Here is a 12,862-nt window from a genome sequence, read left to right on the forward strand (position 1 = left end):
TCCCTGTCCTTCACTATCTCCCAGAGTTTACTCAAACTCATGTCCATTGAGTCGGTGATGCCTTCTAACCATCTCATCCTCCTCTGCCCTCTCCTCCTTCGCTTTCAATTTTTCCCAGCATCAGGGTCTTTTCCAATGACTTAGCTCTTCACATCAGGTGCCAAAGTTTTAGAGCTTCAGCTTCAGCATGAATCCTTCCAATGAATATTCAGGATTGATTCCTTTAGGGCTGACTGGTTTGATCTCCTTGCAGTCCAAGGGACTCTCAAGAGTCTTTTAAAGCACCATAACTTGAAAGCATCAATTCTTTGATGATCTGCCTTCTTTATGGTCCAACTCTCACACCTGTAAATGACTACTGGAAAAACCATAGCTTTGACTAGACAGACCTTTGTTGGCAATGTGATATCTTTGCTTTTTAATATGCTGTCTAGGTTTGTCATAACTTTCCTTCAAAGGAGCAAGCATCTTTTTATTTCATGGCACAAATCTACCCCCCTACAATTTTTACACATTGATCTAACTCCTGACTTCTGGAAACAACCAGAATAAATCTAATAGTTCCTTTCATATCAGAAGTCAGCAGAATAATGATGACAGGTCAAATTCAGCCCACCATTTATTTTTGTAAACAAAGTTTTATTTTTATACAGTCAAGCCTATTCATTCACATATTGTCCACAACTGCTTTTGCACAATAAAGCAGTTGTAACAGAGAATGTATGGCCATCTAGGCCAAAAATACTTACTATTTGGTCCTTAAATAAAAATTGTTCAACTACTGCTCTATATGACAGACTTCAAGCACTTAGAGTCAACTAACATGTCTCCTGGAGAAGGCAATGGCACCCCACTCCAGTACTCTTGCCTGGAAAATCCCATGGATGGAGGAGCCTGGTAGGCTGCCGTCCATGGGGTCGCTAAGAGTCGGACACGACTGAGCGACTTCACTTTCACTTTTCACTTTCATGCATTGGAGAAGGAAATGGCAACCCACTCCAGTATTCTTGCCTAGAGAATCCCAGGGATAGGGGAGCCTGGTGGGCTGCCATCTATGGGGTCGCACAGAGTCGGACACGACTGAAGCGACTTAGCAGCAGCAGCAGCAACATGTCTCCTCTTAAGGTGGGAAGCCCAGAACTGAGCCTAGAACTGTAAATGGAGACAGAATTAAGTGGCACTATCACCTTTCTTCTGGTCACCGTACTTCCAATTATGTGGTCAGAGATCAGGTCAGTCTTTGACACACAATACTGGAGCCTATAAAGGACTAAATCTCTGAGATTTCCACCCCAGGAGCTTCTGTTAAGTCATGCCTCCCCATCCTGCACTGGTGAAGCCTAGTGTTGAACACTGTTCACAAAACTTTAATCTTTTCAGTCTGTCCAAAATAATCAGAAAACAATTCAGCATATATTCAAGGGCTGTAGCAGTCAGGGTCAGAAAGGAAAAAGATGACATAATAGAATGTTATAATTTACATACTAGTGGGCAGAGTTGAGAAAACTGATAAGGGAATTTGTCACCAGCCTCTGCCTCGAGGGGAATGGGCAGGGAGAGGTCTTTCCAGGACCCATTGAGACATCGAACCATGAAAAGGGGATGTCCACCTGGAACTGTGACCACAGAGACAGAGACACTGCTGGAACCAGGCTAGGAAGAAGGCAGGAGTGTTGGGAGATAGGTACCCTGATGTGTTCTTCTCCCATTCTCTGCCTGCTGTGGGTGGGAACCAAACAGAGCTGAATGACAAGAGTCACAAGAGAGGAGCCAGCCCACAGGGAGCAGAAGCAGGAGGAGGTGTGGGCATGAGGGCGAAGAGTGACAAAGGCTAAATGGTGTGTGTGCATGCATGCTAAGTCGCTTCAGTCATGTCTGACTCTGTGCAACTCTATGGACTGTAGTCCACTAAGCTCCTCTGTCCATGAGATTTTTCAGGCAAGAATACTGGAGTGGGTTGCCATACCCTTCTCCAGGAAATGGTGTGCCAGGCATTTTTTCATTCTGAATGAATAAATAGATGAATAAATGAAGTGAGCCCAAGACCTATTACTCAATCAGTGATTGTTGAAATGCAAAAGTGAGTGAAAAGACTACAATATCCTTTATATTCTCTTGCCCCAGATTTCCACCCCCCAGTGCAGCCCTCCTGGGCTCCACTCCTGCACCCTCCCCAGCCCCTGCTGACCCCTCAGAGCTTCCCACCAAAGGGTAAAAAGAGTTTTGATTTAATTTGGGAGGTAACAGAGTAGAGCAGCAGTTGTTCTAAGCAGAGTTACAACATTATCAAGGAGAGGGCTTTAAGTCTTGGAATCATTCCCAAAATCAAAAATACACTCTAGAATGTCCATAGTTTTAAAATGAAAAATTCAGTATCACTGTATCCTATGGAGAAAAATGGACGGCTTCTGAGAAAGCTGCCCCGGACAGTTACATGATGAGCACTCGTTTGCAGATGCGTTGGGACTGGCCATTTTATGCTCAGATGGCCTCATCACATCATAGGCTTTTATTGCAAAGATGTCTGGATTCTCTGTCTGTTCCTCTATTTCTGTTTAATAGATAAGTTCATTTGTATCTATTTATATTCCACATGTAAGTGATATCATATGATATCTGCCTTTGTCTGATGTGCTTCAGTTTACAGTTACCAGGGGGTAAGTAGGAGGGAGGGATAAATTGGAAGATTGGGACTGACATATATACACTAATAATATATATAAAACAGATAACTAATAAGGACCTACTGTATAGCAGACAGAATGCTACTCAATACTCTGTAAAGGCCTATATGGAAAAAGAAAGTAAAAAAGAGTGGGTGTAATATATGTATGGGGCTTCCCTGGTGGCTCAGTGATAAAGAACCCGCCTGCCAATGCAGGAGACGTGATGTCTATCCCTGAGTCAGGAAAATCCTATGAGTAGGGAATGGCTACCCACTCTAGTATTCTTGCCTGGGAAACCCCATGGACAGAGGAACTTGGCAGGCTACAGTCCATAGGGTTGCTAAAGAGTTAGACACGACTCAGTGACTAAACAACAATGTGTGTATAACTGATTCACTTTGCTGTACACATGAAACTAAATAACATTGTAAATCAACTACACTTCAATTTAAATGTTTTAAAAAAAAGGATGTCTGGTCTGTCCATTCATTAGGCCAGTAGCGATGATGTTGAGAGAGTAGGGTATCTGAGAGAAACTCAAGATGCATAAAGCTGCTGGTAGGAACCCACAGCTACTGACTGTCTAATTCCTCCTCCAGGGGTTAAGTCAACATGGAGAATACTCAACACTGGATTCTTCAAACAATAATCCCCAGAAGTCTGGATTTTGAAGACATAGAAATTATTTTTAAGTATTATTTATTCTGCTACTCTGGTTAGATTGTTTTTGCATGGGGTGTGCAAGAGAAAATTGAGCACTAAATTAGGAATTGTTCATGTGTGTGTGTGTGTGTGTGTGTGTGTGTGTGAGCACAGGCATACACATGCGCTCAGTTATGTCTGACTCTTTGTGACTGCATGGACTGTAGCCCACTAGGCTCCTCTGTCCACGGAATTCTCCAGGCAAGAATACTGAAGTAGGGGATCTTCCCAATCCTGGGGATCGAACCTGAGTCTCCTGCATCTCCTGCATTGGAAAATGGATTCTTTACCACTGTGCCACCTGGGAAGGGGCTTGGTTATCTATATGCATTTAGCAGCCTATTTTGTATTCAAGTCCTGAAATCTTTTTTCCTAAATCAGATCTATACTATTTTTAATATTTATTTTTATTTATCTGTTTGACCACACTGGGTCTTAACTGCAGCATGTGAGATCTAGTTCCACACCCAGGAATTGAACCAAGGCCCCCTGATTTGGGGAACACAGAGTCTTAGCCACTGGACCACCAGGGAAGCCCCTCAGATCCGCTCTATTAGCAATTGTCACTTTATGCCTCATGAAGCCCGGCCAATTAGTTCCCAGAGTTTAAAACATCTTAGACAAAATCTAGAGCCAGATATACTGGAAGGAATGAGATAGGAATCACGATTCTGGATGGCCACAGCCCAGCTGATAGAAGCCCACACCCAATAGCCCGGGGAACAACATGGTTACAACCAAAAATTATTCACATTTCGAAAAGCAGGCTTCTGCCAATGCTCATATGAACCCATAAGAAAGAATCCAACTTGAGCTTTGAGTTGGAGTGGCCAGGTTCCCAGTTCAGTTATGTCTATGACAGGATATGTCAATAAATTTCATTTAGGATCTCCAGGGCCAGATTTGCAAAATCGAATCCCAATTAGGATAACTGACAACGTATGACAAAGATCTGTAGATTAGGTAATGGTACTATATCAGTGATTTTTACTATTTGGTAGAGAATATGCCTGCCAATGCAGGAGACACAGGGGATGCAGATTCGATCCCTGGGTTGGGAAGATCCCCTGGAGGAGGAAATGGCAACACACTCACATATTCTTGCCTGGAAAATTCCATGGACAGAGGAGTTTGGCAGGCTACAGTCCATGGGGTCACAAAGAGTCAAACACAACTGAGCATGCATGTACTGTTAGTATCAGTATTAATTTTCTGATTTTAATTAATTACATTACAGTTATGTAAGAGAATGCCCCTGCTCTTAGGAAAACATACTGAAATACTGAAGGGTAAAGAGACATAATGACTTATTCTCAAATGATTCAGTAAAAATAATCACTTGTGTATACAGAAAAGAATAGACCAAATGTCACAAAATATTAACAATTAGGAGATCTGGGTAAAGGATATATAATTTTTTAAATATTTTTTCAAGTTATCTATAAGTTTTAAAATTACTTCATAATAAGGAGAAGGAAATGGCAACCCACTCCAGTATTCTTGCCTGGAGAATCCCATGAGCAGAGGAGCCTGGCTAGCTACAGTCCATGGGGTTGCAAGAATCGGACATGATTTAGTGACTAAACCACCACCACCACCAAGGTTGCTAGAGGGCTTCCATAGAGTCTCAGATGGTAAAGAATCTGCCTGCAATGCAGGTGACCTGGGTTCGATACCTGGATTTGGAAGATCCCCTGGGAAAGGGAATGACCCACTCCAGTATTCTTGCCTGGAGGATTTTCCATGGATAGAGGAGCCTAGTGGACTACAGTCCATGGGGTCTGTAGTTGGACATGACTGAGCGACTAAGGTTGCTAGAAAACTAATTTTTTTTTTAAAAAAAAAGGTAGAGTTGGCTTATGCCATCACTTAAGTGCAGTAATTTCAGTCTTGCTATTGCTGCAAAGTGAGTCAGAAGTTGCATCTCCTGTTTCGTCATCTTTGAGCTAAAATGAGTCATTTCCTCTTTCAGCTAAAGAACGCTTCTGTTCATGGAGGCAAATGCTAAGGATGCTTTCCAAGTGAACCCTGAGGTAAGGGGAACTTGACACGTGCCCCTCTGTCACACCACCCATCTGTCCTGCTGTTGCTTCATCCAAGCTCAAGCAGGGACTTTTCTCTCTGGGCTCACAGACAGAATAATTCCAAAGCTGTCAATATCCACGTTGTTGCATTCTGCTGTTCTCAAATACCTTTTTCAACTCCCTACCCTGTCCTACCCAGAAAACCCTTCTCTGTTTTTGTCAAAGAAAATACCATACCTGTTAACACATGATATCTCCTCAGGGTGCAGTTATGGGAGATTTTAATTTTCTCTGTATAGTTTTCTGAACTTGAGAGAATTTCAACAATGACTGTTTTATTCTTTTTTTAATATAAATGTATTTATTTAAATTGGAGGCTAATTACTTTACAATATTGTATTGGTTTTGCCATACATCAACATGAATCCACTACGGGTGTACATGTGTTCCCCATCCCTCCCACCTCTCTCCCCATCCCATCCCTCTGGGTCATCCCAGTGCACCAGCCCTGAGCATCCTATATCATGCATGTAACCTGGACTGGCGATTCGTTTCACATATGATATTATACATGTTTCAATGCCATTCTCCCAAATTATCCCACCCTCGTTCTCTCCCACAGAGTCCAAAAGATTGTTCTATACATCTGTGTCTCTTTTGCTGTCTTGCATACAAGGTTATCGTTACCATCTTTCTAAATACCATATATATGCATTAGTATACCATATTGGTGTTTTTCTTTCTGGCTTACTTCACTCTGTATAATAGGCTCCAGTTGCATCCACTTCATTAGAACTGATTCAAATGTATTCTTTTTAATGGCTGAGTAATACTCCATTGTGTATATGTACCACTGCTTTCTTATCCATTCATCTGCTGATGGACATCTAGGTTGCTTCCATGTCCTGGCTATTATAAACAGTGCTGCGATGAATATTGGGGTACATGTGTCTCTTTCAATTCTGGTTTCCTTGGTGTGTATGCCCAGCAGGGGGATTGCTGGGTCATAAGGTAGCTCTATTTCCAGTGTTTTAAGGAATCTCCACACCGTTCTCCATAGTGGCTATACTAGTTTACATTCCCACCAACAGTGTAAGAGGGTTCCCTTTTCTCCACACCCTCTCCAGCATTTATTGCTTGTAGACTTCTGGATAGCAGCCATTCTGACTGGCATGAAATGGTACCTCATTGTGGTTTTGATTTGCATTTCTCTGATAATGAGTGATGTTGAGCATCTTTTCATGTGTTTGTTAGCTCCTTTTGGAGAAATGCCTGTTTAGTTCTTTGGTCCATTTTTGATTGGGTCATTTATTTTTCTGGAATTGAGCTACAGGAGTTGCTTGTATATTTTTGAGATTAATTATTTGTCAGTTGCTTCATTTGCTATTATTTTCTCCATTCTGAAGTCTGTCTTTTCACCTTGCTTATAGTTTCCTTTGTTGTGCAGAAGCTTTTAAGTTTAATTAGGTCCCATTTGTTTATTTTTGCTTTTATTCCCAATATTCTAGGAGGTGGGTCATAGAGCACCCTGCTGTCATTTATGTCAGAGAGTGTTTTGCATATGCTCTCCTCTAGGAGTTTTATAGTTTCTGGTCTTACGTTTAGATCTTTAATCCATTTTGAGTTTATTTTTGTGTTTGGTGTTAGAAAGTGTTCTAGTTTCATTCTTTTATAAGTGATTGACCAGTTTTCCCAGCACCACTTGTTAAAGAGATTGTCTTTTCTCCGTTGTATATTCTTGCCTCCTTTGTCCATAGGTGCATGGACTTACGCAGCTATAAGGTGTCCATAGGTGCATGGATTTATCTCTGGGCTTTTTGTTTGGTTCCATTGATCTATATTTCTGTCTTTGTGCCAGTACCATACTGTCTTGATGACTGTGGCTTTGTAGTAGAGCCTGAAGTCAGGCAGGTTGATTCCTCCAGTTCCATTCTTCTTTCTCAAGATTGCATTGGCTATTTGAGGTTTTTTGTATCTCACACAAATTATGAAATTATTTGTTCTAGCTCTGTGAAAAATACCGTTGGTAGCTTGATAGGGATTGCATTGAATCTATAGATTGCTTTGGGTAGCATACTCATTTTCACTATATTGATTCTTCTGATCTATAAACATGGTCTATTTCTCCATCTATTAATGTCCTTTTTGATTTCTTTCACCAGTGTTTTATAGTTTCTTATATATAGGTCTTTAGTTTCTTTAGGTAGGTATGTTCCTAAGTATTTTATTCTTTTCGTTGCAAAGGTGAATGGAATTGTTTCCTTAATTTCTCTTTCTGTTTTCTCATTATTAGTGTATAGGAATGCAAGGGATTCCTGTGTGTTGATTTTATATCCTGCAACTTTACTATATTCATTGATTATCTCTAGTAATTTTCTGATGGAGTCTTTAGAGTTTTCCATGTACAGGATCATGTCATCTGCAAACAGTGAGAGTTTTACTTCTTCTTTTCCAATTTTGATTCCTTTTATTTCTTTTTCTGCTCTGATTGCTGTGTCCAAAACTTCCAAAACTCTGTTGAATAGTAGTGGTGAGAGTGGGCACCCTTGTCTTGTTCCTGACTCTAGGAGAAATGCTTTCAATTTTTCACCATTGAGGATAATGTTTGCTGTGGGTTTGTCATATATAGCTTTTATTATGCTGAGGTATGTTCCTTCTATTCCTGCTTTCTGGAGAGTTTTTATCATACATGGATGTTGAGTTTTGTCAAAGGCTTTCTCTGCATCTATTGAGATAATCATATGGCTTTTATTTTTCAATTTGTTAATGTGGTGTATTACATTGATTGATTTGCAGATATTGAAGAATCCTTGCATCCCTGGGATAAAGCCCACTTGGTCATGATGTATGATCTTTTTGATGTGTTGTTGGATTCTGATTGCTAGAATTTTGTTAAGGATTTTTGCAACTATGTTCATCAGTGATCTTGGCCTGTAGTTTTCCTTTTTTGTGGCATCTTTGTCAGGTTTTGGTATTAGGGTGATGGTGGCCTCATAGAATGAGTTTGGAAGTTTACCTTCCTCTGAAATTTTCTGGAAGAGTTTGAGTAGGATAGGTGTTAGCTCTTCTCTAAATTTTTGGTAGAATTCAGCTGTGAAACCGTCTGGACCTGGACTTTTATTTGCTGGAAGATTTCTGATTACAGTTTCAATTTCCATGCTTGTAATGTGTCTGTTAAGATTTTCTATTTCTTCCTGGTTCAGTTTTGGAAAGTTGTACTTTTCTAAGAATTTGTCCATTTGTTCCAAGTTGTCCATTTTACTGGCATATAATTGCTGATAGTAGTCTCTTATGATCCTTTGTATTTCTGTGTTGTCTGTTGTGATCTCTCCATTTTCATTTCTAATTTTATTGATTTGATTTTTCTCTCTTTGTTCCTTGATGAGTCCGGCTAATGGTTTGTCAATTTTATTTATCCTTTCAAAGAACCAGCTTTTGGCTTTGTTGATTTTTGCTATGGTCTCTTTTGATTCTTTTGCATTTATTTCTGCCCTAATTTTTAAGATTTCTTTCCTTCTAGTAGCCCTGGGGTTCTTCATTTCTTCTTTTTCTAGTTGTTTTAGTTGTAGAGTTAGGTTATTTATTTGACATTTTTCTTGTTTCTTAAGGTATGCCTGTATTGCTATGAACTTTCCCCTTAGCACTGCTTTTACAGTGTCCCACAGGTATTACTCCTTGGAAGAAAATTTATGACCAACCTAGATAGCATATTCAAAAGCAGAGACATTACTTTGCCAACTAAGGTCCGTCTAGTCAAGGCTATGGTTTTTTCCAGTAGTCATGTATGGATGTGAGAGTTGGACTGTGAAGAAGGCTGAGCACCAAAAAAATGATGCTTTTGAACTGTGGTGTTGGAGAAGACTCTTGAGAGTCCCTTGGACTACAAGGAGATCCAACCAGTCCATTCTGAGGGAGATCAACCCTGGGATTTCTTTGGAAGGAATGCTGCTAAAGCTGAAACTCCAGTGCTTTGGCCACCTCATGTGAAGAGTTGACTCATTGAAAAAGACTCTGATGCTGGGAAGGATTGGGGGCAGGAGGAGAAGGGGACGACAGAGGATGAGATGACTGGATGGCATCACTGACTCGATGGACGTGAATCTGAGTGAACTCCAGGAGTTGATGATGGACAGGAAGGTCTGGCGTGCTGCGATTCATGGGGTCACAAAGAGTCGGACACGACTGAGTGAGTGACTGAACTGAACTGAACTGAACAGGTTTTGAGTTGCTGTGTTTTCATTTTCATTCATTTCTATGCATGTTTTGATTTCTTCTGTGATTTGTTGGTTATTCAGCAGCGTGTTGTTCAGCCTCCATATGTTGAAATTTTTAATAGTTTTTCTCCTGCAATTGAGATCTAATCTTACTGCATTGTGGTCAGAAAAGATGCATGGATTGATTCCAATTTTTTTTTAATTTACCAAGGTTAGATTTATGGCCCAGGATGTGATCTATCCTGGAGAAGGTTCTGTGTGCGCTTGAGAAAAAAGGTGAAATTCATTGTTTGGGGGTGAAATGTCCTATAGATATCAATTAGATCTAACTGGTCTATTGTATCATTTAAAGTTTGTGTTTCCTTGTTAATTTTCTGTTTAGTTGATCTATCCATAGGTGTGAGTGGGATATTAAAGTCTCTCACTATTATTGTGTTATTGTTAATTTCCCCTTTCATACTTGTTAGCATTTGTCTTACATATTGTGGTGCTCCTATGTTGGGTGCATATATATTTATAATTGTTATATCTTCTTCTTGCATTGATCCTTTGATCACTATGTAGTGTCCTTCTTTGTCTCTTTTCACAGCCTTTGTTTTAAGTCTATTTTATCTGATATGAGTATTGCTACTCCTGCTTTCTTTTTTCAGCCCTTCACTTTCAGTCTGTATGTGTCCCTTGTTTTGAGGTGGGTCTCTTATAGACAACATATATAGGGGTCTTGTTTTTGTATCCATTCATCCAGTCTTTGTCTTTTGGTTGGGGCATTCAATCCATTTACGTTTAAGGTAATTATTGTTAAGTATGATATGTTGTCATTTACTTTATTGTTTTGGGTTCAAGTTTATACACCCTTGTTGTGTTTCCTGTCTAGAGAAGATCCTTTAGCATTTGTTGGAGAGCTGGTTTGGTGGTGCTGAATTCTCTCCGCTTTTGCTTGTCTGTAAAGCTTTTGATTTCTCCTTCATATTTGAATGAGATCCTTGCTGGGTACAATAATCTGGGCTGTAGGTTATTTTCTTTCATCACTTTAAGTATGTCTTGCCATTCCCTCCTGGCCTGAAGAGTTTCTATTGAAAGATCAGCTGTTATCCTTATGGGAATCCCCTTGTGTGTTATTTATTGTTTTTCCCTTGGTGCTTTTAATATTTTTCTTTGTGTTTGATCTTTGTTAATTTGGTTAATATGTGTCTTGGGGTGTTTTGCCTTGGGTTTATCCTGTTTGCGACTCTCTGGGTTTCTTGGACTTGGGTGATTATTTCCTTCCCCATTTTAGGGAAGTTTTCAACTATTATCTCCTCAAGTATTTTCTCATCGTCTTTCTTTTTGTCTTCTTCTGGGACTCCTATGATTCAAATGTTGGGGCATTTAACATTGTCCTGGAGGTTTCTGAGATTGTCCTCATTTCTTTTAATTCGTTTTTCTTTTTTCCTCTCTGATTCATTTATTTTACCATTCTATCTTCTAATTCAATTCACTAATCCTATCTTCTGGCTCTGTTATTCTACCATTTGTTGCCTCCAGAGTGTTTTTGATCTCATTTATTGCATTATTCATTATAAATTGACTCTTTTTTATTTCTTCTAGGTCTTTGTTAAACCTTTCTTGCATCTTCTCAGTCCTTGTCTCCAGGCTATTTATCTGTGATTCCATTTTGATTTCAAGATTTTGGATCATTTTCACTATCATTATTTGGAATTCTTTATCAGGTAGATTCCCTATCTCTTCCTCTTTGGTTTCGTGGGCATTTACCTGTTCCTTTTCCTGCTAGGTATTCCTCTATCTCTTCATCTTGTTTATATTGCTGAGTTTGGGGTGGTCTTTCTGTATTCTGGCAGTTTGTGGAGTTCTCTTTATTGTGGAGTTTCCTCACTGTGGGTAGGGTTGTACAGGTGGCTTGTCAAGGTTTCTTGGTTAGGGAAGCTTGTGTCGGTGTTCTGGTGGGTAGAGCTGGATTTCTTCTCTCCAGAGTGCAATGAAGTGTCCAGTAATGAGTTATGAGATGTCAGTGGTTTTGGAGTGACTTTGGGCAGCCTGTATATTGGAGCTCAGGGCTGTGGTCCTGTGTTGCTGGAGAATTTGCATGGTATGTCTTTCTCTGGAACTTGTTGGCCCTTGGGTGGTGGTTGGTTTCAGTGTAGGTATGGAGGCATTTGATGAGCTCCTGTCAATTAATGTTTCCTGGAGTCAGGAGTTCTCTGGTGTTCTCAGGGTTTGAACTTAAGCCTCCTGCTTCTGGGTTTCAGTCTTATTTTTACAGTAGTCTCAAGACTTCTCCTTTTATACAGCACTGTTGACAAAAAATCTAGGTTAAAGATGAGAAGTTTCTCCACAGTGAGAAACACCCAGAGAGGCTCACAGAGTTACATGGAGAAGAGAAGAGGGAGGAGGGAGTTAGAGGTGATGAGGATGAGATGAGGTAGAATCAAAAGAGGAGACAGCAAGCTAGCCAGTAATCACTTCCTTATGTGCACTCCACAACTGGACCACTCAGAGATGTTCACAGAGTTATACAGAGAAAAGAAGAGGGAGGAAGGAGACAGAGGTGACCAGGAGGATAAAAAGGGGGAATCAAAAGGGGAGAGACAGATCCAGCCAGTAATCAGTTCCCTAAGTGTTCTCCACAATCTGGAACACACAGAGATTCACAGAGTTGGGTAGAGAAGAGAGGGGGTAGGGAGGAGACACAGGAGACCTGGTGGAGAAAAAGGAGAGTCCAAAGGGGGAGAGAGCAGTCAAGCCAGTAATCTCGCTCCCAAGTAAAAATGGGTACTGAAGATTGGGTTCTTAAAAGTACAAAATTGATAACAAATACCAAAGAGCAAAGATTAAAAATCTTGAATGGTGCTTTAAGAAAAGAGTTGATGCATATATAGTATCTGATGCAGTGCCTCAAAGTTACACCAGGAGTGTTCAGAGTCTCCAGTAGAGGGGTGGGTTGACGGTGGCCTGCTGCAGAGTTGGGGGCACTGAGTGCAGCAGTGCCTGTGTGGGACCTTTGGAAGGAGCTTGTCTCTCTTTTAATCTTTTATATTTTTTCCTACCTCCTTTCGAAGACAATGGGCTGCTTTTCTGGGTGCCTGATGTCCTCTGACAGCATTCAGAAGTTGTTTTGTGGAATTTACTCAGTGTTCAAATGTTCTTTTGGTGAATTTGGGGGGGAAAGTGAGCTCCCTGTCCAATTCCTCCGCCATCTTAGGACTACCCCTGACTGTTTTATTCTTATAAAATCAGAAAAAAAGAAGTTTCATGTTTG

General features: G+C 40.4%; 1 protein-coding gene across 4 annotated transcripts in view; it reads left to right on the top strand.

Annotated features, from left to right (window-relative positions):
• PRLR (prolactin receptor) overlaps positions 1–12,862 on the top strand; it is a 189,839-nt gene that overhangs the window by 117,818 nt on the left and 59,159 nt on the right. For all 4 annotated transcript variants that reach the window (XM_069555935.1, XM_069555933.1, XM_069555934.1 and 1 more), the window contains exon 2: positions 5,341–5,401. The gene's annotated coding sequence lies outside the window, so the exon portion shown is untranslated. The remainder of the gene's footprint in view (positions 1–5,340; positions 5,402–12,862) is intronic.

The sequence above is a fragment of the Ovis canadensis genome, chromosome 16 (genome assembly GCF_042477335.2).
Source record: "Ovis canadensis isolate MfBH-ARS-UI-01 breed Bighorn chromosome 16, ARS-UI_OviCan_v2, whole genome shotgun sequence".
NCBI classification, from domain to species: Eukaryota; Metazoa; Chordata; class Mammalia; order Artiodactyla; family Bovidae; genus Ovis; species Ovis canadensis.